This window comes from Trachypithecus francoisi, unplaced genomic scaffold (assembly GCF_009764315.1).
Source record: "Trachypithecus francoisi isolate TF-2019V2 unplaced genomic scaffold, Tfra_2.0 Lachesis_group1, whole genome shotgun sequence".
Taxonomy (NCBI): domain Eukaryota; kingdom Metazoa; phylum Chordata; class Mammalia; order Primates; family Cercopithecidae; genus Trachypithecus; species Trachypithecus francoisi.
Window position 1 is genome coordinate 100,751,662 of NW_022681454.1, and position 15,822 is coordinate 100,767,483.

General features: G+C 34.1%; 1 long non-coding RNA gene across 1 annotated transcript; it reads left to right on the top strand.

Moving 5' to 3' along the window:
- Positions 1-3,938: 3,938 nt before the first annotated feature.
- LOC117086402 lies at positions 3,939-14,451 on the top strand. The gene is made up of 3 exons (XR_004438322.1): positions 3,939-4,020; positions 11,118-11,316; positions 13,857-14,451. It is a non-coding gene; the product is annotated as an uncharacterized LOC117086402 (long non-coding RNA).
- The last annotated feature ends 1,371 nt before the right edge of the window (positions 14,452-15,822 follow it).

Genomic DNA, 15,822 nt, shown 5'->3' on the forward strand with positions numbered 1-15,822 from the left:
AAGGCAGTTTCTTTCAGCTGAAAGCAATTCTCAGAGAGGGACACAGTTGCAAGTTGTCAACAAGCAAACATTCCTGCAACTGTGAGAATGAATATCTCAGTCCTAAAGGGGTACTAGGGTAGTGCGCCACAGCGTCCATTGCACACGTTTAAAAATAACATCAATATAATGATACTGACTAACATAGTGGTGTGAGCAAAGTACTTACTGTGAAAACTCAGAGGAAACAGGAGGTATTAGAGTACAAAGTTTTGGTTTTTCAAGGTGAGTAAAATCCTAGTGATCTACTGTATAGTACATAAATTGTCTACAGTTAATAATACTACAATGTATACCTGTTAAAAGAGGAGATCTTATGGTAAGTGATTTTGTAACACAAGCAACAGAAATGGAAGGAGAAAACTTCTGGAGATTACGAATGTGTTTATGGCATAGCTAGGGAAGATGTTTTAATGGGTGCATGCTTATGTCCAAACACAGAAAATTATATAAATTTTGTATGTCAATTACACCTCATTCAGGTGGTTAAAAAGAGAGAATGACTCAATCTACTGAATGGAAAAGGAAAGGCTTAGTGAAGGGGAAGCTGATTTGCGCTTGATTTTAAGTCCAAGGGTGGGAAAGGGGTCCCAGTCAGCAAGATTAGGGCAAATGTTCAAAGATGCAAATGCCTAAGTATTTAATGGATATTTAAATATTGTTTCTTCTTCCTAAAGAACATAATGCCTAAATATTCTCACTGCTGAATCTCACATGTACTTAGACAATTATGGTATTTTCCAAATTTCCTACTTCTGTAAAAACACTTATGGCCAACTTATAATTTCATCATTAGAAACATATTTTAAGCTCAGAAATCTAAAAGTATATTTAATTTCTTTTCAAAATGTTATAAAAATTCTCTATTTATCTTCAAATTATCCATTAACTCCTCAATACAAATAAAAATTAGTTCATTTTTTTATTTTGATGGTTGATTTACATACTTGCCTCATGTTTTCCTCTTTTACAATATCCTTCACTGTTTTTTTTTAACAGTTTGTCATCATTTTAAGTCCACATATTCTGAAGCTGTACTTTCTGGGTTCAAATCCTTGCTTAACTGTTGGTATAGTTTGGATATTTGTCTTCTCCAAATCTCAAGCTGAAATGTGATCCCCAATGTTGGAGGTGGACCCTGCTGGGAGATGTTTGGGTCTTAGGAGCAGATCCATCATGAATGGTTCAGTGCTCTCCCATGGTATTGAGTTCTCGCTCTATTAGTTACAGCAAGTCCTGATTGTCAAAAAGAACTACTACCTCATCCTTTCTATCTTGCTCCCTCTCTTGTCATGTGATATGCTGAATCCCCTTTGCCTTCCACAAAAAAGTAGAAAAAGTAAAAGCTTCCGGAGGTCTCAACAGAGGCAGATGCTGGTGCCATGCTTCTTGTATAGCCTTCAGAACTGTGAGCTAAATAAATATATTTTTTAAAAATAAATTACCCAGTCTCAGGTATTCCCTTAAAGCAATGCAAAATGGACTATGCAGCCATTTATTAGCTGTGTGACTTTGGACAATTTCCTTAGTGTCTCTGTGCTAGAGTTTTTGTGGTGTTTAAAATGAGAATAAAAATACTCACTTTTGTAGATTGCTGTTAGACTTAAGGGAGTCAATATGCATAGTATATTTGGAATAGTGACTGAATGAATTAATTATTATTACCTTCCCTTTTTTTTCTACTGTATTTTTGGTGCTGCTTCTGTCTTTTAAATCAGATAAAAGCCCTTCACATGTCCCATGTTAGAAGTCTTATATACCTACCACAGAGTCTCTACATGAATAATACCCTTCCACAGATAACTAGTCTTATACCAGGTTGTTTACCTATATACAGAGAATCATAGTTTCCTCACCTATTAAACACTATATTAAAGAATTTTGTGTCACTAAGAAAGTTACTTGTGTTATTTGTGCTGAATGATGTGTGGTCCATTTGCCTCTACTGCTTCTGATTAAAGCTGAGTGCTGCAGGTTTCGGTTAGAGTCAGCTAAGAGAGCAATTCACATGGGACATGAAAGGCAGTAGAAGAACATTTACAGTAGTTTTCACACTAGGGCCAGTTTAGTTTTCCTGCTAAGAATGTACATTTCAGAGGTGTATAGTGAATGCTTCAGGTGTTCATTGAAGACTTCTCATTCTGGCTGGTTGTAGCTCAGACATTCCAAGCTCTGTGTATCACCAAATTTTTGGGTAATGTTCAGTTTCCAGCTCTCTGACAATTCTTTGCTATGACAAGAGACATTCCATGCTACTTATGTATAGCTTTTTATTCAGTGATAGATTCAATCCTTTATAAATTTCTCTCTGTCTTTCCCCTGGTAGCATCTTCCTCTCTGGTATCTGTCCACATTTCCAACTGCCTCTGCATTTCTGGATTCCAATCTATCTCAACTTTGCTTGAGTTTCCCCTCCTCTCACTTGTGTCTGAAAAGGGAGGGCCTTACGGCAGAAAGCCAGTAGAAGAATAGGGTTCACTTAGTTTACTTCCCTTTTTTTAAGGAACTACAGTCCTCCAATAACTGTTATTCAATGTTTGAAAAGAATTATTTTATACATTTTATCCAGATTTTTAGTAGTTTATGGACTTAAGTACTGTGAGCCCCCTCAGATTATTCCATTGTGGCCAAAATTAAAGGGCTTTGATCATTTCTTGAACCAACTCTGTGACCTAAGTGTTAAATCTCTGGCCTCATTACATTCCACTCATCCACCATTTTTGGCAAAGTTGCTGTATCTCAACTTTTTGAAATACTTCACTTGGCCTCTTGGATATCATATCCTCAGTTTTCCTGCTGCTTTACTGGTCACACATTCTAAACTTTTTTAGTTGAATATTGCTGATTTTTTGAGCTTCAAACATTAGAGTGTCCAGGGTTTAGTTCTTGCATCACTTTTGGGGAGACATCATCCAGTCTCATGACCTTAAACCTTTGGTGGTCATGATAGTGCCCAGATATTTGGTTAAACATTAAACATTATTCTAAATGTATCTGTGAGGATGTTTTTGGGTGATATTAATATTTGAATTGGTAGACTGTATATAAGTAAATTGCCCTTTCTAATATAGGCAACCCTCATTCAATCGATTGAAAACCTGAATAGAACAAAATGATTAAATAAGTAGAAACTCCTTCTGCCTGATTCTTTGATCTGAAACATTGGTGTTTTCTAGCCATCAAACTTGGACTGAAACATTAGTTCTTCTTGTATCTTGAGCTTACTGGTTTTTGGATTGGATTTTAGACCATTGGTTCTTCTGGTTCTCAGACCTTTGGACTCAGAATGAAATTACGTATCATTGGCTCTCCTGAGTCTCCAGTTTGCCACTGCAGATCTGAGGGCTTTTTAGCCTCCATAATCATGTTAACTAATTCCTTTTAATACATACATAATATATAAATCTATAAATACAAATATGTCTTTGTATTTGTATGTGCATATACACACATCCTATTGGTTTTGTGTCTCTTGAGAACCCTTACTAACACAGTAATGTTATCCTGCAAAACTTACTTTAAGTCTGGACTGCTCACCAAACTCAAAACTTACATATATCCAGCTGCTAACTCTCCACATAGAATATGTAATAGGTATTCCCAAATTAGCATGATTAAATCTCTTTTCCCAAATTCAACCTGCTCCTCTTTCAATCTTCTTCAATAGACAACAACTTCATTTTTCCATTTATTAATGGTAAAAAGTTTGAAATGATCTTTGATTTATTTATTAGAAGCCTCAGTTTAATTTATTGGTAAATCCTATCTGCTCTATATTTTTCTAGAGAAAGCACATAAAGCTTTAATAGTAAAATATTTGCATTACACCTTACTTGTGCTCAAGTAATAACAAAACATTTATTGTTTTATTATCTCATACTTTCTCTCCTCAGGTGTGGCCCATCTCCTATATGCTTGGAGTGAACTCTGGCTACCTAGCTGGTCTTATTTCACTACTCTGGATGGTGTACACTTTTAAAGGTATTTGTTTTAATTACAATGCAACACATACAGTATATTAAATATGTCTGACTTGTAACAATCAATATGTCTTTTACAAATGTATACACCTATGTAACCACAACCGAGAACAACATATGTCTGAGAACTCTTTATGATTCCCTTTCTATCAGTAACCCCCATCATGTTAACCACTATTTTGACCCCCATTACCATAGATTAGTTCCGCCTTCATATAAAGAGAATTAAACTGTATGCAGTATTTTGTTTCCAACTCAATTTATTCAACATTTTTTCTGCATGATTAGGTCACATTGTTACTCATTTTAGTAGCATGTTCTTCATTGTTTTATCATAACCCACTGTATGAATAAACCAAAAAATAGTTATCCATTTTTAAATATTTTTCTCATTTTTGGTTACTATTAATAAAGATAATTATTTCTGTATGTGTATTTTTATGGTTATAAACACTTATTTTGTTGAATTTTATATTAAGGAGTGGAACTGCTTAGTTATAAGGCATATGCATGTTTACTTTTAGTAGGAAGTTTTGAAACATTTTCTAAGTTGTTTTATAAATTTATCCTCAAACTAACAGCAGAATATATAGTTCCAGTTACATCCTTCTCAAGAGTTAGTATCGTCAGTCTTTTTCATTTTAGTCTCTTTGGTCTGTGTTTACTGTTTAACATCCATTCATGTTAGGAACTATAAATAAACCAGTTATTGAAGGAACATACCTCAAAATAATAAGAGACATATATGACAAACACACAGCCATCATACTGAATGGGCAAAAACCTGAAGACTTCCCCTTGAAAACTGGCACAAGACAAGGAGACCCTCTCTCACCACTCCTATTCAACATAGTATTGGAAATTCTAGCCAGGGCAATTAGGCAAGAGAAAGAAATAAAGAGCTCAAAATAGGAAAAGAGGAAGTCAAACTATCCTTGTTTTCAGACAACATGATCCTGTATCTAGAAAACCCCATTGTCTCAACCCCAAAGCTTCTTAATTTGATAAAGAGCTTTAGCAAAGTCTCAGGATACAAAACCAATGTGTAAAATTACTAGCATTCCTATACACCAGCAACAGTCAAGCAGAGAGCTGAATCATGAATGAATTCCCATTTACAGTTGCCACAAAAAGAATAAAATACCTAGGAATACAGCTATCTAGGGAGGTGAAAGATCTCTACAAGGAGAACTACAAACTGCTGTTCAAATAAATCAGAGATGACGGAAGCAAATAAAAAAGTCCATGCTCATGAATAGGAAGAATCAATATCAGTAAAATGCCATACTGCACATAGCAATTTATAGATTTAATGCTAATTATATCAAACTACCATTGACATTCTTCACAAAACTAGAGAAAACCGTTTTAAAATTCATATGGAACCAACAAAGAGCCGGAATAAATGAGGCAATCTTAACCAAAATAAACAAAGCTAAAGGCATCACATTACCTGACTGCAAACTATACTGCAGTGCTATGATAACCAAAATAGCATGGTACTGGTACAAAAACAGGCATATAGACCAGAGGAACAGGATAGAGAACCCCAAAATAAGACTGCACACCTAAAACTATCTAATCTTTGACAAACCTGACAAAAACAAGCAACGGGGGAAGGATTCCCTATTCAATAAGTGTTTCTGGAATAACTGGCTAGCCATATGGAGAAGACTGAAATTGGACTGCTTCCTTCCACTGTATACAAAAATTAACTCAAGATGGAGTAAAGACTTAAATGTAAAACCCAAAACTATAAAAACTTTGAAAGACAACCTAGGCAATACTATTCAAGACATAGGCACTGGCAATGATTTCCTGATGAAGACACCAAAAGCAATTGCAGGAAAAGTAAATAATTGACAAATAAGATCTAATCAAACTAAAGAAATTCTCAAATTCAATATCAATTATTTTTCTTTTATGGTTTAATTTGTCTTTTCCTATCTCAAATACTTCTGGAAGTTTGATTGTTTAGCTTTTAATTTTAGATCAATGATTCATCTGAAACTTATGTTATACATGCATAGAATCAAGGTTTATTTCTTCTCTTATAGACATCTAATTGACCCAGTGCCATTTAGCAAAAGTTCTCCTTTCCCCATTCAACTGCAGTGGACTCTGTAACACACAAGATGAGTGATAATCTTTGGGTCTATTTAACGACTGTCTCTCATGTTGCATTTTATAACTGCTATTTTTGCATTATTACTATGCAGATATTAATTACTCTCATCATTGTTTTAAATAAGTCTTGATATCTGGTAGTGTTGGTTCTCCAACTTTATGTTCTTCTTGATCATTACCTTACCTATTCTACATTATCTGAGCTTAACTGCATGAAGCAACTTCCATTTAAACATTTCCTCTTATAAAGCTATATATATATATATCTTATTGGTTCAGTTTCTCTGGAGAACACTAATAAACCTATTTATGATAAATATTTTAAAGAAAATAGTGAAAAGAGAGAACCATTACAAAAACTTACAGCAAGTGTTAATCTTGCTGTAGGTCATAAGCACAGTATCCAATGGATAATTATTCAGTCCTCACAGTTCTCCCAACCTTCACTCTTAAGTAGACCACAGTGTCTATTGTTTCCTTCCTTATATCCATATATACACAATGTTAGCTCCCACTTGTAAGTGAGAACATACAGTATTTGATTTTCTATTCCTGTGTTAGTTTGTTTAGGATAATGGCCTCCATCCATGTTGCTGCAAAGGACATGATCTCATTTTTTAATGGCTGTGTAGTATTCCATGGTGTATATGTACCACATTTTCCAGTGCACCATTGGCAGGCATTTAGGTTGATTCCATGTCTTTGCTATTGTGAATAGTGTTGCAATGAACATATCTGTGCATGTATTTTTATGGTAGAATAATTTATATTGCTTTATGTCCCTTTGGGTATATACCCAGTAATGAGATTGCTGGGTTAAATAATAGCTCTAAGTTCTTTGATAAATTCTTAAACTGCTTTCCACAGTTGATGAACTAATTTACATTCTCACCAGCAGTGTATAAGCATTCGCTCTTCTCTGCAATCTCACAAGCATCTGTCAGTTTTTGACTTTTTAATAGTAGACATTCTGATGGGTATGAGATAATATCTCATTGTGGTTTTGATTTGCATTTCTCTATAGATTAATGATGTAGAGCATTTATTCATATGCTTCTAGGCTGCATGTATGTATTCTTTTGAGAAGTGACTGTTCATGCCCTTTGCCCATTTTTAATGGTGTTGTTTCTTGCTTGCTGATTTGTTTAAGTTCCTTGTAGATTCTGGAATTTAGACCTCCATTGGATGCAGTTTGTGAATATTTTCTCCCATTCTGTAGGTTGTCTGTTTACTCTGTTGATAGTTTATTTTGCTGTACAGAGCTTTTTGTTTAATTAGGACTCACTTGTAAATTTTTATTTTTGCTGCAATTGCTTTTGGTAACTTCATCATGAGATCTTTGGCAAGGCCTATGTCCAAAATAGCTTGTCCTAGGTTGTCTTTTGGGGTTTTTACAGTTTGATGTCTTACATTTAAGTCTTTAATCCACCTGAGTTGATTTTTGTATATGGTGAAAGGGGCCCACTTTCAATCTTCTGCATATGGCTATCCAGTTACTCCAGCACCAATTATTGAATAGGGAGTCCATTCCCATTGCTGTTTTTGATTAAATTTGTTGAAAATCCAATGATTATAGGTGTGTGACTTTATTTCTGGATTCTCTAACCTGTTATATTGTCCCATGTATTTGTTTTTGTGCCAGTATCATGCTGTTTTGGTTACTGTAGCCTTGTAGTTTGAAATCAGGTAATGTGACTTTGTTCTCTTTGCTAAGGATTGCTTTGGTCACTCAGGCTTTCTTTTGGTTTCACATGAATTTTAGGAGAATTTTTTTTCTTAATTCTGTTTAAAAAAATGTTGTTAGTAGTTTGATAGGCGTAGCATTGAATCTGTAAATTGCTTTGGGCAGTACAGTCGCTTTAATGATATTGACTCTTCCTATCTATGAGCATAGGATGTGTTTTCCATTTGTTTGTGTCCTCTTTTGTTTATTTCAGCAGTGGTTTCATAATTTTCATTGTAGAAATATTTTACTTCCATTGTTAGCTGTATTTCTAGGGATTTTATTTTCCTGGGTATTGTAAATGGGGTTGCATTCTTGATTTGGCTTTCAGCTTGGATGTTGTTGGTGTATAGAAATGCTACTGGTTTTTGTACATTGATTTTGTACCCTGAAACTTCACTGAAGTTTTTTATCAGATCTAGGAGCTTTGGGGTAGAGATTATGGGGTTTTTTAGATACAAAGTCGTATCATCAGTAAATATCGGTAGTTTGACTTTTCTTTCTATTTAGAAGCCTTTTATTTATCTTGTCTTATTGCTCTGGTTAGGACTTTCAGTACCATGGTGAATAGGAGTGGTGTGAGTGGGCATCCTTGACTTGTTCTGGTTCTCAAGGAGAATGCTTCCAGCTTTTGCCATTCAGTATAATGTTGGCTATGGGTTTGTTACAGATGACTAATTATTTTGAGGTATGTTCCATTAATGCATAGTTTGTTAGGAGATTTTAAATATGAAGAAATATTAAGTTACCTCAAAGCCTTTTCTGTGTCTATTGAGATGACAATGGAGTTTTTGTTGTTAGTTCTGTTATGAATCACATTTATTGATATGCCTATGTTGAACCAACTTTGCATCCCAGGAATAAATCCTACTTGACAGTGGTGGATTAGCTTTATGATGTACTGCTGGGTTTGGTTTGCTAGTATTTTGTTGAAGATTTTGCATCAAAGTTCATCAGGGATATTGGCCTGTCTCTGCCAGGTTTTGGTATCAGAATGATGCTGACCTTACAGAATGAAATAGCAAGGAATACCTTCTTCTAAACTTTTTGGAATAACTTTGGTAGAATTGGTAGCAGCTCTTTTTAATACACCTGGTAGAATTCAGCTTTGAATTCACCTGGTTCAGGGCTTTTTTTTTTCTATTTTGTAGGTTTTTCATTACTGATTCAATTTTGGAAATTGTTATTGGTCTGTTTATGGTTTCAATTTCTTCCTGATTCAGTCTTAAGAGGTTGTATATTTCCAGGAATTTACTCATTTCTTTAAGGTTTTCTACTTTTTTGTGTGCATAAAGGCGTTCATAATATTCTCTGATGGTTTTCTTATATTTCTGTGAAGTCAGTGGTAATGTTTTAGATGGTTTCCAATTTCTGAGATTATACTAAAAGTGTGCAAACAGTAGTCATGAGAATAATTTTTAAAGGGTACCAAGAAACTCTCTACACTATTTTGCAAAGCCCAGTGAATGTATAATTATATTTGTAAAGTTTAAAAAAATAAAGCATTATCACCAATATGTTCATAATATTTTTCTATTTTAATAGAGTGGGTTATAGCTCACCAGGTATGACTTAAATATTGAGAAGAAACACTTCTTTAGACAGAAGAAGAAAATCCCAAATAAAATTATGGAAATAAAGGTCACAATGAACAACAATGGAAATGGTATACACATGGACAGCATACAAGAATTGTAATTTTCTTGTGGAATTTTAAAATCAAATATAAAATTAAAATGCATGCTACTGTAATGCATACATTACAGAGAGAAATTTAATTGTAATTAAAGTATTATAAAATTTTAGCATTATCTAGATGTGATAAAGGTAATAATTTCTATTAGACCAGAAGAACTTGGAAATGCTATTGTAATCTCTAGTGTTCCTGCTAAAAAAGAGGAGTATTACTACTCTTTTGATGAAAATTAAAATATATCTGATTAGTCCAAATGGCAAAAGAAAAAAATGACTAAAATCAAATAATAACTCTCTCAATAATTACACTAAATGTAAATGAACTAAATGTTATTCAGGAACAGAAAAACTTAGTGAGTACACCTTTTGTTTCATCTTCTTTTTATGTGTTAAAAAAAGTCGATATTATAAGAGATATTATTTACCATAAATAAGAAAGCTTTTTTGCTTCTTCCCCATCATCTGCCTAACACTTTCATATTGTATTGAACAGTTGCCATAATCTGAAAAGTGAAGTGTGAAAAATAAATCCAATAAATTGTAGGGAAAATAATATAGAACTATACACAACACTCTACATTATCATCAGCCTTCTAATTCTGGTATTGTACTATAGTCATATAAATTGTGGATTATATAGATTCATTTATCCCATTCACTTTACAGATTATGGGGAGATGGAACATATTAATACAATAGAAGGAGAAGCGTCTGGGGAGAACTTGCTAAATTAATCACACTCAAAATCACAATAGAAATATTGCACTGTACCCTTTGATTCAGTGTGCAAATGCAACTGTAAGGTTAATTATGAGCTATGAAAATTAAAATAACAAATCCCACAGTGAAGGACGTTTTTCTTTAGAAACTCCAAAGGAGCAATTAGATTGAATGACATGCTATTAATTTGGAGTTACAAAGGATAGAAAATCTAACTTATACAATTTATCTCTCTCATTTTCTTTAATATATTTATTTCAATATTTTCAACATAAAATAAAAAATCACATCATTCTTTTGGTTCAGTACATTTCAAACATTTATTATTTCAGGGACCAGTAACTGCTTTGCTCACCTTTGAACACCCCATTATTTTTATTTACTACCATTAGGTGAAATGCTGAACCAAATTACTGGAGTAATTTAGTATGTACTAAAAAGGCATCAATAGCTAAGGGATGTTAAAAATTTGAGAAACATCTGAATTTTACTGCCATAAAATAGCATTTATATTCATTGACACTTAAAAATTATTATTTACTGCTTTCATATATTTCAATCACTTGTAATTTTAAAAATTATAATTTTATGGATTAATAGTTGTTTATAAATATAGTTATCATATCCATTATTATATATACATATATAGTTATTAATGCCCAAAATATATAAACTTAGTCAACTAGATGAAACACGCTAATTACTATACTAAAGACTAGTGAAAACTCCAACTTCACTTATGTTTTTTCTATTGAATTACTTTGAGAGCAGCATAAGGGAAAGTATGGTATGTGTGCATGTGTTTTCTTTTTCTTTCTTTTTTTTCTTTTCAGAAATGGAGACTTGCTATGTTGACTAGGCTAGAGTGTAGTGGCTATTCACATGGGTGATCATAACATAGTACATCCTCGAACTTCTGACCTCAAGCAATTCTCCAGCCTCAACCTCCTAAGTAGCCGGGACTACAGACATGTACCACCTCACTGGCCTTGTGTGAGTTGGAGAATGGCGTTAGCAAAAAGAAGTGCGAAGGTATATATAGGAATTAAATCTGAAGAAAAAAAAAACCTTGAATGGGTATTTTGATAAACTTTTCAAGTCCTTCAGACTTGGAAGAGTAAATGAAAGGTGTTATGGAAGGAGAGAGAAGACATAGTCTCCACTTGTTACACATTATTACTCCTTCTTCTAACCACCTCATTACATCTCCCTACCTTTGCCTCCTTGTTCCTCTGCTTGCTTTCCTCCTTTCTTCTTTGTTGTGTTGACTGCTTCTTCACCTTCATATACTGGATTCTTTTTTTTTCATTTAAAATTTTCCATATTAATTTTTAATATCAAAATGCATAATTATCCCCCAAACACCCAAATAATAATTATCAATTGTGAATTTCAGAGAATTATACTTATATGTTTCATAATCTATAATTATAATTATAATAAAATTTGCTTTATTGCCTTTGTTATGCCCACACTATCATTTAAAACTTCATTGCTTCTGAGGTTCTGATCATTTTTTTGTGTAACGGTTAAGAGTTCTCTTCCTTGATTTTCCTGGCAAAATTGACAGTTTCCCCTCTGAGCTGTCTCAGTACTGTAAATACATTTCTTCTAGGACCCTAGCAAGACTTGATTATGATTCCATTGTATCTGCCTCTCTGTTTCTCTAAACTTCGGTTCTTTAGGGGCCAGGATCACATCAATAGTAAATACTCTTGGGGTGTCTGTCCTGCCCAAGACCTGATTATTCCTCTCCCTTAGATGGCTGCTCCCCTCCAGTCACCCTTGAATCATGCATCCCCATCCTAATGGCCCCTGTTGCTTGGACCAGGGATGGGTGCCTGATCTGAGTGGGGCCATTCAGATGATCTTCTGGAACTGAGAGGTGGCCCCAGAGATTCTGGCTTCGTCTAGACTGAACTCTTGACAAAGGAGATGTAAACTCAGGAGTATTTCTATGGCCATCTTCTGCTTGCCATATAGAATGACTGGGAAGTATGGAAAGCTGGTTTCTGTTGAGAGAAGCGAGATGCAGAGAATGGCAGAGGCTAGGGACCAGAGAAAGCCCTGTCTGGGATGCTGACGGATCTCTATTTCCTTTGTTTAGCCTTTTATTTATTTATTTTTCTAAATAGGAATAAAATCAGCTGTTACAGGAGAGTTTCACTCATGATTAAGTTACTTTGGAAAAAAAATTCTTTTATATAGGGTTCCTAAACACAGGAAAAAAAAATACATAAGACTTCTGTTAATCAATTTATATGCAGCCCTATGAACTTTTATAAGTCTTTTCTTTTTTTAATTTTTTCTCTAACACTTGTTGACACCAGTTGCTTGGTGATGGCCTATGATCACTTACTTCCTAATCTTGTATTCTCACACACTAAACATTCTCAAGCTTCGTTCAATTTTGCACGAAGCATTTTTCTTATGTTACCTTACTTACTTTTTTCTGAAACCCCATGTAGTAGGTATTATTATCTTGATTACAAATTACTATAGATCATTAACTTACAGAGGTCATTATTGGATAGGAATAAGCAGGAATGCCAAAAGCATTCTAATTATAGATCATTTTATCATGGTAGAAGAATCATATCTATACAAGATAAGTACTCTGAAGTGGTGCTGATTATTTTTCTTAATTGCTTTTAATACACTGCTTCTATAAAAATTTAGACTGAAAATCCTATCAAGTATATGAAAGGTGAAAGTCTAAGTCACTGACGGTTAATCCCTGCAAACGTTAATCTTGAAATCATGTTTCAAAATGATGAAGTCAAATTTTTCAAAATAAAAGTTAAAACTTGGGCAATAACAATAAATATAAAACTTACTGCAGTACAGGGATTTATATCACTTATGAGCCATATGCATTTACATTATGTCATTTGAATCTCACAGGAATCTTTACAGTAGGGATCATTAGAACCCTTCTTTCACAGATGAAGAAAATTATAGAACAAATAAAACCACTCAGCTAGTAGCAAGTAGTGAAGTTGGGTCTTGAGTAATATTTTTCTGACTCCAAGTTTTATATGATTGCTTTATTGTCTACATATAAACAGATTAATTTTAGAAGAGCAGGGTCTATTGAACTGGTTCTATTCTTTGAGCCCCTAACCATAACAGTATGCTCTGATCATCTGGGTCACTAAAATATAAACATATTTCATCCTGACAAGTTGAGGTTATATAATTACTAGATGAATAACAATAAATAACATCATCTTTAAATTTATCATCTCTAAGCTTCCAGATTTCTGAAACTGGTTAAGGGCTCTATTGTGCTGTTAAAAAGTAATATGTATACCCATGCATTGTTCCCTGGAATCGAGTGCTTCTCTTGTGTAAATGTGATGTTATTCTCACAAGTCAAAGGAAAAATAAAAATAGCTAGATATGTTCAGATATCTATTGAGACAGCTCACAGTAAATACTGATTTATAACTATTTGATCAATTGAAATATGATATTATAATTCCTAGTTCTAGTTTACTATGTTTTACTGGACAAACAAATAGTATCTTGGTCAGCAGTATTGATCACAAAAATAATTTGAATGTTTGCAGACAACAGACTCACTACAAGTACGAAGATCTACAGCAGAGCTGAAATGCTGGACAACAGTGCATTCTGAATAATGTGTTTCAGTCTGTTATTAAAAATGCAGTATGTGTCAGTCACACAAAACCCAGTTTTCACGGAGGGATCCTTTCCCACTCTTCATTGTGACTTAGAAAAAGCAAAGAGATTTTTCACAAATTAAAACTGAAATCTCTGATATTCCCCAAGTTATCTTTCCAAATTCCTGACAAATGTTTAAATTAAGTATTTACTTGTAGTCAATTAATAAAGGATATCTAAAATACTTTTACAAGTTGAAGTGCGAATGTGTGTGTATCTGTGTATGTGTATGTTTATGTGTGTGGGTTGAATACAAAAATAGGTTAGTATCAATAGGAGAAAGCAGAAGAAAGAAAACAACTAGTTAATTTATATAAACATGCTTTGCTTTCTCATGGCCTTGATAATACTTAGTAACACTTAGTCTTAGTAGTAATGATTAGAAATAAAAGCATTATTGCATACATTTCTTCAAAATACTGACATTTAGAAAAAAGAAATCATGTAAATGGTGGAAATTCTCGCTTATACCGTTTCTATCTTTTTCTCTTGAAAAGTCATGCAAGGAAATCAGAACAACATTGTGGAAAGCAGTAGTAGATTCACACATATTCACTTTATGATTTGCTGCAGGAATATTCATTTCACTAAAGGCTATTCCTATAGTCTGGTATTTTCCTATCGTTTAACTGAGTCCAGAAATTCTCCCCTGCCTCATTGTATTCCAAGGCTTGCTGAACCCTTATTCTGCAACTCTCTGGCTTTCTGAACACCTTGCCGGACCATTCTTGCTCAGCAATTAGTGACCTCCTCTTTTCGGCTAGATATATTTCTCCACTATGCTTCCCTACTCTGTGCTAGCAACCAGCTTCTTTCCACTTAATGATATTTAAGAAATGTACATAAAAATTTTTCTTGATTGTTTCTTTGGGCCCAGAAAAGTGAAGTAAACAAAACAAAGAAAATAAAAGACTTTCTAAAAAAAAAGAGAGATCTGGTAGATTAAATTCAATCATATATCTCTCTCCTGCTTTTTAATAGTTAAGGAGTAGTATTTTGGCAGGACTTTGGACCTAATTATGTTTTATTATTGCCACCAACCTCTTCTTTTTAAAAGGAAAATTTTTCTGTGTACCTATATGGAATTAGCTCTAAGAAATCTTTCACCTTACCACATTTTTCCAGTCCTCTTAGATAACACTTTGTTATTTTTGATGATCAGTGAAAGTGTCACTTAAGTTATATAATATTTCTTAACTTTCCCATGCAGAACTTTGAGACTTTCCTTTTTAAATCTCCTACTACATTTCATTCATGGATTTATCATATTTACAATAGTCATCTTTGTTATATATATGATGGACCAAATTATATTGTAAGCTTCTTATTGATATAAAAATTATTTGATTCCTCTCTTTATACGTAGAGCCAATAGCACTGCCTGACACCTAGATAATGCTCAATAAATGTTTGTAGTACAAAGAATGATGACAAGAAAGAATACTTAAAAATTGGGGTGAGAAAATATACAGAAAATTCTTAGAAAAGTGAAGAGATGTAGAAAAGACTAATGGGTAAGGAAAATTAAAGAAAGAATAAAAGCACAGTTAACATTTGTGATGGTGGTGGTGGCCCAACTGGAGCAGCCACTGCAAGGACATCAGCTGCAGTGGGAGAGGCACAGTCAGGGCTGTGCACTCCACAGGGCCAGGAGGGGCCAGGAACAGGTGATCCCAGCAAGATCCCCACACTCTACTGAGTTGGTGAGGCAGGAGCCCATGCTCCTGGGTGCAGCTGCAGCTGCCCAGCCATGGCTGCAGGCCCAGGCATCCCTATGCCCTCAGGGGCCTGGGAAGCCCCCTGCCCTGCAGGCTTGGGAGTGCCTGCTCCTGCTCCTGACATGTGCTCCAG